Genomic DNA, 11,667 nt, shown 5'->3' on the forward strand with positions numbered 1-11,667 from the left:
CTCAGAAGCAGGTGCAGCCGACAACAAAATTGATCATATGAAGCAAATTGTCGAAGATGCTGCAAAAAGAATGCATGAAGGAGAATCGCCCACTGATGAATCTCCAATCAACAATGCTTCAGTCGAGGGGGAGACAAGTTCTCATGTTGAGGGGGAGCCTAGCTCACAAGTCCAGGGGGAGCCAAGCTCTACTTCTTCAACTGAAGGTCCTTCGCAAACCGAAGGTGCCTCTCCAACCGAAGATACCCCTCCAAACGAAGGTGCTTCAATGCCTGAAAATCCAGCACCACAACAAAACCCTGAACCTCATGTTTCTCGAGACTCATCATTTGAGGGGGAGCATGATGATATGACGCTAGATGACGATAGCCAATCTGAGACCGAAGAGATGATCAACGCTGAACTAGATCCAACCTTTGATCCGAATTACCCTCCTCTTACCAAATGGACCAGAGATCATCCCATCTCTCAAGTAGTTGGTGATGTATCTGAAAAGGTTCTGACCCGATCTCAACTGAAGGCAAAACAGACATCCTTATTTTCAAAGGTTGAGTTTTGTATGTTTAACTCATTCGTATCAAAAGTTGAACCGAAGACAGTGAATACTGCCCTCGATCACTCTGATTGGGTTCAAGCAATGCAAGACGAACTGAACGAGTTTGAAAGGAACAAAGTCTGGCGCCTCATTCCAACGCCTCCAGATGCTTCGGTTGTTGGTCTTAAATGGGTTTTCAGAAATAAAATGGACAAGGAAGGTAATGTCATTAGGAACAAGGCTCGTCTGGTGGTCAAGGGATACTGTCAGGAGGAAGGAATAGATTACGAAGAGACGTTCGCTCCAGTAGCTAGGCTAGAATCTGTTAGAATATTTCTGGCTTATGCTGCTCACAAAAACTTTGAGGTTTTCCAAATGGACGTCAAGTGTGCGTTTCTCAATGGAGAACTTGAAGAAACTGTGTATGTGGAGCAACCTCCTGGGTTCGTGAACGAAAAACATCCAAATCATTGCTATATTCTGGATAAAGCTGTGTACGGCCTCAAACAAGCTCCGAGAGCCTGGTATGAAACGCTTACAAAATTTTTAAAGATGTCCAAATTCAAACAAGGTTCGGTTGACCCAACCTTCTTTCGCAAAAAGGAAGGTAACCACCTTATGATAGTTCAAATCTATGTCGATGACATCATCTTTGGCTCCACGAATCCCAGCTTAACAGCTGAATTCAGAAAGTTGATGGAGACTAAGTTTGAAATGAGCTCAATGGGTCCTATTAACTTTTTCCTTGGTTTAAACATAAGACAGGGACCCGAAGGCATCTTTATCAATCAGGAAGCTTACACAAAGACTCTCCTAGCGAAGTTTGGAATGATGGGAGACTCAAAAGTCAAAGTCCCAATGGCATTCGGCACCAAGCTGACCGCTTCACTAGATAAACCGGCTGTTGACATCACGCTCTATCGTCAAATGATAGGCTCATTGATGTATCTAACTGCTAGCAGGCCTGATATCATGTTTTCTGTGTGTTATTGTGCTCGATTTCAGGCTAACCCACGCGAACCTCACATGCTGGCAGTAAAGAACATCCTACGCTATCTCAAGCGAACCACCTCCTTAGGTCTGTGGTATCCATCCAATTCTGGCTTCTTCGTTCAAGCCTATTCTGATGCTGACCTTGGAGGATGTGGACTCGACCGCAAAAGCACAACTGGTGGCTGTCAATTTCTTGATGGGAAATTGGTCAGCTGGCAATCCAAGAAACAAACATGTGTGTCGTTGTCCACTGCTGAAGCGGAATATATTGCTGCTGCATCCTGCACATCACAAGTGATTTGGATCCAGAGTCAACTTCGAGACTATGGACTCAATATGAAGAAGATCCCACTATATTGTGACTCTGAAAGTGCAATTAGGATCTGTCATAACCCAGTGCAACACTCTAAAACCAAACACATAGCACTGAGGTATCACTTCATCAAAGATCATGTGGAAGATGGTAATGTCGAAGTTCACTTCGTAAGAACCACTGATCAACTGGCTGACGTCTTTACCAAAGCTCTTCCAGAAGCATCATTCAATAAAATATTGCAAGGGCTAGGAATGATGGAATCAGAGTCAGTTCCTCACACTACCTATCAATCTCAACCGTAAGAAGCGAAACCAACCGAACGTTCGGGTTCGGTTCAATCATCTGACTCGCTCATCACCTCAAAGGTAGTCTTTCTATGTTGTATATCTCTTGTACCATTTTGGTTTTCTCTATGTTAAAAGTATTTATTTCTTTTGTATCTAAATTTCTTAGTTTCTCAAAATTTTCCAAAACTGGAACCAACCGAAGGTTCGGGTTCGGTTTTTCAAAATTTTGTGGAACCGAAACCAACCGAAGGTTCGGGTTCGGTTTTTCAAAATTTTGTGGAACCGAAACCAACCGAAGGTTCGGGTTCGGTTTTTCAAAATTTTGTGGAACCGAAACCAACCGAAGGTTCGGGTTCGGTTTTTCAACATTTTGTGGAACCGAAACCAACCGAAGGTTCGGGCTCGTTTTTTTTTTAATTTTTCCTGAACCGAAACCAACCGAACGCTCGGGTTCGGTTTTTCAATCTTTTTCCAAGTTTTTTTTAATTGTTTTTTTTTTACTCTTTTATAATTTTTTTTAAGTCTTTATTTTATTTTAATTTTTTTTTTATATATAAATTTCAAAACTCCAAAAAAAAATTTTATTTAATGTTTTGTGTGCTCGTTCGTTCATGGGAATAAATTTGATAAATTACTTAAGTGTCCCTAGAAGCATGCTGCTGTATGTGTCCCAAGCCTCATAAGATTTTGAATAATAGCCTTCATGACCTGGTATATACAAACCTTGTCTTCCCAATAAGGCTAACTCATTTATTCTAATCGTGAGCTACCTCACACTCTTCTCACATGAGTTAAGAGTCTCCTGCTTGGTCCTTATTTTCGCAGCAGAGGTACTATGTTTTCTTACACCTTCCCCATTGAACTTCTCCATTACATTCGTTTCATCACTGTAACCCTTGAGACTCTCAGTAACTACCACTGAGGTTTATGGTTACACAACATTTGTGTTTATTTTCTTAGTTTCGTACCACTACGACCTAAGTGAAACCCAAAATTCAACACCAACGAATTGACGATGACAAATCAATTTGATCAAGTTCTCACCAACGAATTGACGAATGTACCTTGATGGCATCTCAAATTTTATTTTGATTGATTCCAATGAAATTGTTAAAACACCATAACATTTCTTCCCAAGGAATCCAGTTTTACAATTCTCATTTGAGATTTTATATTCATCCAAGCCACTATACAAAATCAACTCCAACCTACTTGTTCAACAGACTACACCGGTCTCACAAGTACTTTGTTCACATTCGTTCTTATATCAAGAATTGAATTGTTGAATCAAAGCGAAACTACCCTTAATTAGCCAAATTTAAAGAAGCCTTTCAACATTTCTTAATAAATGTTTGATCGTCATTCAACGGGATTCCACATTAACACTTTGAGGTCTCTCTTGACCTTGAAGGAAGAGATTCGTGCCCGGGATCATCAGTTTCGTGTCCTTATGGACATCACAGATTATCCTAAAAAGAGTTGCTTTATTTCTTTTTCTTTTACACTCTTTGCACGAAAATCCTAGATTTTCAAAAATTCCGTTTCCAATTATTTTACAGGCTGGATTATTACCGAAGGGTTACAAATGAAGTTGTGGCCAAAAATTTGCCACGTGGGTCTTACTTGGATACAGCTGTTTAAAAGAGGGAATAAGACAAAATGTTGCTGACTCGGCGGGAGTTAAATGGATAGAAATTCAAACGACGGTAAAAAGAAGGGCGAGTGAATTTGAAACGGCCGCGCTTTTTCTGACACTTGAGGACGCGTGTGCAATATCGAAGCGTCACATCTCTGGAATTAAAGGCGCGTGTGGAAATGGAAACGGTTTCTTTCTCTGAACCGGCGCTTATTGGGCGGCGTAATCCTAGGACTCTGACACTCTCTCTCCTACGTGATCATCGCACGCCCCAACTGTCACCAATCAGTCACTCAAAAACCCGTTTCATATTTCCATAAGAGATTTGAAACGATTTTTCTCTCTCCTCTCCCACTATAAAAACCCATCAACACCACCTTTTACCTCTTTACTGCCCCCATAATTCCCAAAGCAAAATTCCTCTCAAAACCCTCTCCCGTTCTTCTTTTTCTCCACACCTGCAACAATGGCTGAATCTTCATCTGTTCATGCCACTTCTCAGATTCTTCCCATCAGACCTCAACAATGCCTCGTCATTGATCTGAACCCACTGGCCTATGATTCCTACATGTCACCGGTTATCGAATGCCTCAAGTACTCCCAGCTTGCTCCGGCATTGTCCAGAATTGAAACGGTGCCACTGGTGGCTCTATCTCAGGTCTATGCGACGGCCTACTACGACAAGGGCGTCGACCGGGTATTCTTTGAAGTGGGAGATCACAAGACTTCCATTTCTCGCCCCCGTTTCTGCACGTTGTTAGGGTTTGCCACTGACTCATCGCGAGTTAACCCGGAGACGATTCCGGTTGGAATGTTCTACAGCATGTTCTACAACATGGGCTACACGGAAGTTCTCACCTCCGTCGCCAGGTTCAAGAAGTCATGCCTACCGCCCCAGTGGAATGGGTTATTTACAGTTCTCTTCAAGGGACTGTCAGAGAGGAGCTCAGGATCTGACGGTGCAAGTCGTCTTTTTCTTTCTATCATGTACGGAGTGTACAATGGGATAAACCTGGATTATGGGTTTGTCCTCTGGCAACAGCTGCTTCAGAGCCTCTCTTCTACTTCTCGACACTCCGAGGTGTTGCTGGCCCGGTTCTGGATCTTGATCACAAGATGGGCTATGGACAGGTTTGATGTCCCAACTGCTGATGGTGCATCGATGTCTTCTATTGGTACGTTCCATACCAAGAAGATCATCGTCTCGGATGCATCAAAATTCTCCTTCATTGGCTCCATCCCGGAGACTATGTATGGAAGTGTGCCTTCAGACAGCAGTATGATCAAGGCGATCAAGGAGTTAGGGCCATCTGGTCCGAGGGAACTGACACCGGACATGCTGCGCTCGATTCATGATGCCGACAAACCGGTGGCCAGGGGTAAGAAGGCAGACAAGGGGAAGAAACCATCCAAAGCCACAAAACCTTCTCCCAAGAAGCGCAAACAACCGAAGGCTGCTTCATCCCCACAACCGAAAAGGAGGAAGACCCAACAAAAGCGAAAGCTCGTCATTCCCTCCTCCTCAAGTGAATCCGAAGGTGGGAGTTCGGACTCTGAGGGATCCCAAGGAGACGAATCTCCTCAGCGAGGTAACACACCCCCTCGCTCACCAACCCCGGAGATGGAACTTCATCAATCCCCAGTTCCTTCCCCTCCACCCACAATCCCTATTTCCATTCCCACCATAAACCCCACAATTCCCCCAACCTCTATCCCTATACCTCCACCCATATTCACCACATCAACCGAAACACCACCTGTTACCGAAACCCCAACAGTAACCGAACCTCCTCAAACCCATACACAACCACCCCCCGAAACAAACCCCTCACCCACTCAACCAGAACCAACCAAACCGATAACACCCCCGACTTCTCCACCACCTCAATCTCCAGAAGACGCCTCCGATGGCGGTGATCAATACCTTGGGGGTGATCACATGAACTTCGATTCGGTCTACTTTAGTCCGTTTCAAGTTCAGAGTGATGAGGAGGATGATGCTCCTGTCACACGGAAGCATCTTCGTGAGCTTAACGAGAAGATTGATCAACTTCTCGCCTCCTCTTCCAACCAGCAGTCCTCTTTGTCTGAAGCTGCCCTTCAGAAAATCGTTGACGCCTTCTCCCGGGCTCAACATGATTCAATGGCCTCAGCAACTGCTGCGATAGACGCCTCCACCCGAGCCTGTGAGGCAGCGACCGAAAAAGTCGATAAACTATTCAATGACGCTTCAATCCTGCTGCAGTCTATGCAGGAAAGCGCCGAAGCCACGAAAACAACTCTGGAACCAGTTGTTCATCAATTGGCCCAGTTTGTAAAGACGGAGTTATCCTCGTTCGCTACCCTCAGACAGAACCTTAGCGACGACAACTCGGCACTTCGTGCCTCCATCGATGCCCGCTTGGCAAAGCTACAAGAGGATCTTGCGGCTGAAAATTCACTGATGGACGTCCTGGCGAGTAAGACTACCGCCCTTAAGGTCAAGAGCACCCAACTTTCCAACTCCCAGCAACAACTGGAAGCTCTTGGATCCGAGAGGGAGGTCATAAAGACGTGTGTTTCGGATGTCCACGCCGCTCTCTCAAACATCCTGGAAGCACACGACCCCATCCTTAATCACTCAGTGAGGCGTACCCTCGCTGAGAAACTCTCTCCGGCCATGGACCTCTTGAGTAAAATTGAAGGCCTACCCAGTTTCGTGTCCATTCTGAAACAAGGGGGAGATGAGAAGAAAGGATCGAAACCCCCTCCTTCCTCAAAAGCAACTCACACAACCGAACCACCCCCAACTGCTCATGTCTCGGGTTCGGGTGTGAAGGACAAGGGCAAAAACATTGCAGAGGGAGGAGATGAAGATGAAGATGAAGAAAAGGAGACTATTGCGGACATGTTAAAGAGAAAGAACAGTCGCAATACTGATGACGATGTCAGTCGTGTGGCACGTGAAGCTGAAGAAGCCGAACGTAAAAGAGGCCATAGAGACCAGGGATCGCATGGACCAGGGATCGCATGATAAAAGAGGCCATAGAGACTCCAAGCATACTATGGCTCGAGCCGGTGATATCATTTGACTGCAACAACTCGGTCGATTCGCAGTTTGATATGCCGCTGACTCGAAAGGCGTTCATCTTCCACGCCTTCTCTAACATTTTCGAAGTCCCGCATCCGAACGATGAGCTTGACAGGGAGCTCATTGACTTCTACCTGGAGGCCGTTCGCCCTCAATACCTTACATGGAGCGCCCAGAAGATCGTCAGTGTTCGGGTGCTGAAGCCTTATGCCGTGGGGAGATTCACTAACGTAAAGTTCAAGCTCATCCGAGGATCTGCAAGAACTGCTCACATGATCACCCTGGCGGATCTACCCAATCTGAACCCTCATGATTGGATAGTCTTGTACAATATCCCGCTGACAAATGAATCAGAATTTGGTCCCATCATAGACCATGTCAAAAGGATGCTGGCATGCTACATCATGGAGGTGGCCCTAATGGATCAAGAGGTTGCCACAGTTTTTAAGAAGAAACCGAAAGTCAAACCTGTGGGATCGGCCAGTGATCTAAATCAAATGCAAATGGGCAAGATAGATCCGAGGCGAAACTCTGTGATGTTCACTAGAGCCGAAGGACAGAAATGTCTCTTCGCTTTAGCTGACAAACATCTTTACACTACAACTTGCTTGGAGCACATCTTATTCATCATCAAGCAGTGTAAAGACAATTCGGCTGATGATATCAAGTACTTCAATGATATGATCAATTGGTACGTTCGGTTTAGACAGACCATCCTTTCCATAACCAAATGTCTGTTTAACACCGTAAAGAAGAAGGTACCAACTTCAGCCGCCGGCCCAAGCAAGAAGTGAAGGTCTCGCTCCAAATTGACGCAAAGGGGGAGATTGTTGGGCTGTAGATAGTTTTTATGTTGCGTCTTTTGGGCTCGTAGATTAGCCTTGTATTCTCCGGTTTGGGCCTGTCCAACCGAGAGCCTTTTATGTATTGTATATAAGTTTAATGCTTGCATGCATATTAGGTTAAGATTCTAGAGAGATTATCGATACAGCGATTGATCAAGAGTATAATATTTTTCTGTAATCGTTCTTGTAATCTGCTAATCCTTTACAGTTGATGTTCTTAATCGAGCTCTTCTAAGGATTTTATTTAATCATTCGACACGTTTGATTCAAGCTGTTTGTTCTTATTATTGCGTTTTTATTGTTTCGTATTTGTTTACTTGTTCAAGATCTAATCGATCTTCTTAGATTAAAAGTTGTTTTAATCCCATCAATCTCATTAATAGGAACTCAACGGTAAAAATATGGACGAAAACGGAGTCCGTATGAAGGAGTTACGAATTCTTTGCGGTCATTTAACAGTCTAAACGCCTCTTACTGTTAAATTTAAGATCGGTCGAGAATTAGCCGACGGAGTCTAAATGAAAGTTGTAGATCTTAATTTTTCCTATGCGTGGATATAAAGAACGTCAAAAACGGAGCTCGTATGTGAGAGTTATGATTTTTCTAAGTTTGAAGGCTGATAAGCGATAGGGGGTGACGTGGCACCACTAGAATTGGACACGTGGCACCACCAGAAGGTTGCCACATGCACCAACTTGGCGAGTAGGTCCTCCTACTCGGCGAGTAGGTCAGTCAGCACCCCTATAAATAGAGGTGACGGGTTCCATTCATTCTCACACCTTCAAACCCTTCTTTCTCTCTCTAAACTCTCTCTCTAAGCCTCCCTAACCCCCCAAAGCCTAGGGTAACTCCCTAGCACGAGGCGGAAGCCCCGAAGCGCCCGAAGGCTCCGAGAAAAAGGATCTTTTTGGCTCGGAAACGCTGATCCAGCGAAGCCCGGTGTTCGAGAAAACCCGCTGTAAGTGAGCTGTACCTATCCTATCTTTAGTATAACTTATGTTTTAATATAGTAACGTTATTAGGAACTTATAATAAGTATTCGGGCTATTATTATGAGTTATATTTAGTGTTGTTTAACGCTTAAATGATAATAATAATAATAATAGCTAGACTATTAATTAGTCGCGGTTATCGTTAGACTAAACCCTAGTGGTATTGTTACTAGGTTTTATCGAAGAAAAATTGTTTTGAGAGTATCGAAGTGTTGTCCAAGTGCCGACTCACCACCTTCCAAGGTGAGTGCATAGTCCCTTTCATCTTACACATAGATATGAAGTATTTTATATAAACTATGTGCTATGTGTGCATATTATCTGAATAATTGTTGTCTATGCTGGATGAACGTTTTATACATGTTTTAAAGGATTTAAACTGTATACGTATTTTATATATACGAATATGTTGGGTATGAGATGGGTAGATGAATGATGAGAGATAGAAGATGACGTGAGTATACATTGGCAGCTATAGACTTAGTGCCTATGGGACAAACACCGGTAGCTATGGACTTAGTACCTGTTAGACGTTGGTAGCTATGGATTTAGTACCTATTAGGAATTGGTAGCTATGGACTTAGTACCTATTAGTTAGACGCTGGTAGCTATGGATTTAGTACCTGTTAGGAATTGGTAGCTATGGACTTAGTACCTATTGAACACTGGTAGCTATGGATTTAGTACCCGATGAGTAGGATATAGCAGCTATGGATTTAGTGCTTTACGAACGAACGTCGGCAGCTATGGATTTAGTGTCAGTCCTATAACCCTGGAAGTAAGGGATTTCGGAATAAGCGAATGCAGGATAGATGAATCTTAGGTTAAATCCTTAAGAGTAAAGAAGATAATGGGAATGGGTAATTGGGTTAATTGTTTGATGATTGAACATAATAATTATATTATTGTGAGTTGAAAACCCTATGTAGTCACCAGGTTTCCCAACCTGACCCACTCAGTTTATTTATATCACAGGTGACGATATGAAGTGACATTACACTGAGAGATTTAAAGAGATGTAGATCACTAGTGTAAATAATTGTAAGTTCTGTTTATGCTTATGTTTCTGTATAACGATGACATCCCAAACGTTTTAAAATGAAATAAATACGTTTCTTCGAAAATGTTTTGATAACGTATTTACCATGTTTTTCTGGGAACAAATTCCGCAACCTTTTTATGAAATGAAGTACTCTGATTTTTATAAAGCATAAACAAAATCGGTCTTTTCTGGCCATGAAAATTGGGGATGTCACAGACACGCAGTTAACGACCACAATCAACGATTTGGAACGAGAACGATATTTCTATTCAATGAGTACAAATTTCATTATTTATCTAACAAATAATGGATCTCTAACAATTGCTCAAAAGGTTGTTAATATTCTAGTCAGACAAATCTCAAAAGTACCTAAATATAAAAATATTAGTGTACGTCTAAGTCTTGTAAGGAGTTATAGTCAAAGTCTCCTGGAGGGAGAGCGGGAGTTTGTGTATAGATCTATACGGGGTTGACACTCCGCACATTCACTATTCGCTATAGCTAGACATGCTAGTCTAGGGTGAAAAATGTCTTTTCCAAACCGAGGGTGCCTGAGAAAACACCAAAACAGGCACTCCGTCAGATTAGTATGTTTATAACGACTCACTAGAATATGTTATATTAACTAGAAATTTATGTAAGGAAAACCTCATAAATAAATTTTGGCACGTTGTGTTGACTATCCTACACGTGATAGGTGATGGTTCGCATTTGTTGTGTTGACTGTCCTTCTTCATCGCATAGAATGTCCACAATAGCCATGTTGATTCTTTCTCCTAACAAGTTTTGAGTCGTAATACTGCTACTTTTACAAATTAAAAAGCGTAGGACTCTATGGAAAACGTTTGTAAACGGTTTTGATAACAATAAACTAACCCACACATATACATAGTTGGAAACTAGAACTTACAATTATTTTATAGCAGAAAATATAGGATTTTCTAGGGAAAACGATTTTTCTACGATTTCGATAACGATAAACTAGAACTTACGAATATTTTATAGCAGAAAATATAGGATTTTCTGGAGAAAAAGAATTTTCTACGATTTCGATAACGATAAACTAGAACGCACACACTCAATTTTACTCGATAAGAGGAACAAGATTTTCAACCATATTTCCTTTTTGAAAATAAGGGATTTTTCTTGACACGGTTGATCGTTACTATTCAAAAGAACTATTATCGGACACAGTTCGCTTTTACAAATCACACCACTTTTCAAAATCACTCCATAAAAGGATGAACAAAAGTAATGTCATGCACACATATATCCATGATTTTCAAGGCAAGACTTCAAACGATTTCATAGAAAATATCGGATTTTCTAAAAGTACAATGAGAACGATTCTAAACAAGTGTAAACGATTTTATACAAAAATGCTTATGAACTCACCAACTTTTTAGTTGACGCTTTTTAAAACGACTTGTATTCTCAGGGATCTAGTAAGCAGGTAACAAGGGACGCTGATGCAAGACCCTTTAGCTATAATTTGAAGTTTTCTACTTAGGTATCTTTTGGGTGTAACTCGAAGAAAAAATACAATATGTAAACAATGTAAGTTTGTTATCTCAGTGTATGATGTTTGGATTGCTCTGTTTCATTTATATTCAATTGTTATGATACTGTACAATGAAGTCACCCGCCTCCAGACGTTTCTGTCGTCTGGTTCGGGGGTGTGACATAATGTGTATATGGTAGAGGATGATGAGCTTAATAGTTACCGAAAGACAATGACCTACTCATAGTCTAATAAATAGAAGGAATCTATAGGTACGAATATGAAATCCATCTATGATAACCAATTATGGGATTTGGTTGATCAGATACATGATTGTAAGTCATTTGAATGTAAATGGAACTTCAAAAGGAACATATACATGGATGGAAATATACAAACCTATAAGGTACAATTGGTTGTAAATGGTTACACTCAAACCTAAGAGATTGA

This window comes from Lactuca sativa, chromosome 3 (assembly GCF_002870075.4).
Source record: "Lactuca sativa cultivar Salinas chromosome 3, Lsat_Salinas_v11, whole genome shotgun sequence".
NCBI classification, from domain to species: domain Eukaryota; kingdom Viridiplantae; phylum Streptophyta; class Magnoliopsida; order Asterales; family Asteraceae; genus Lactuca; species Lactuca sativa.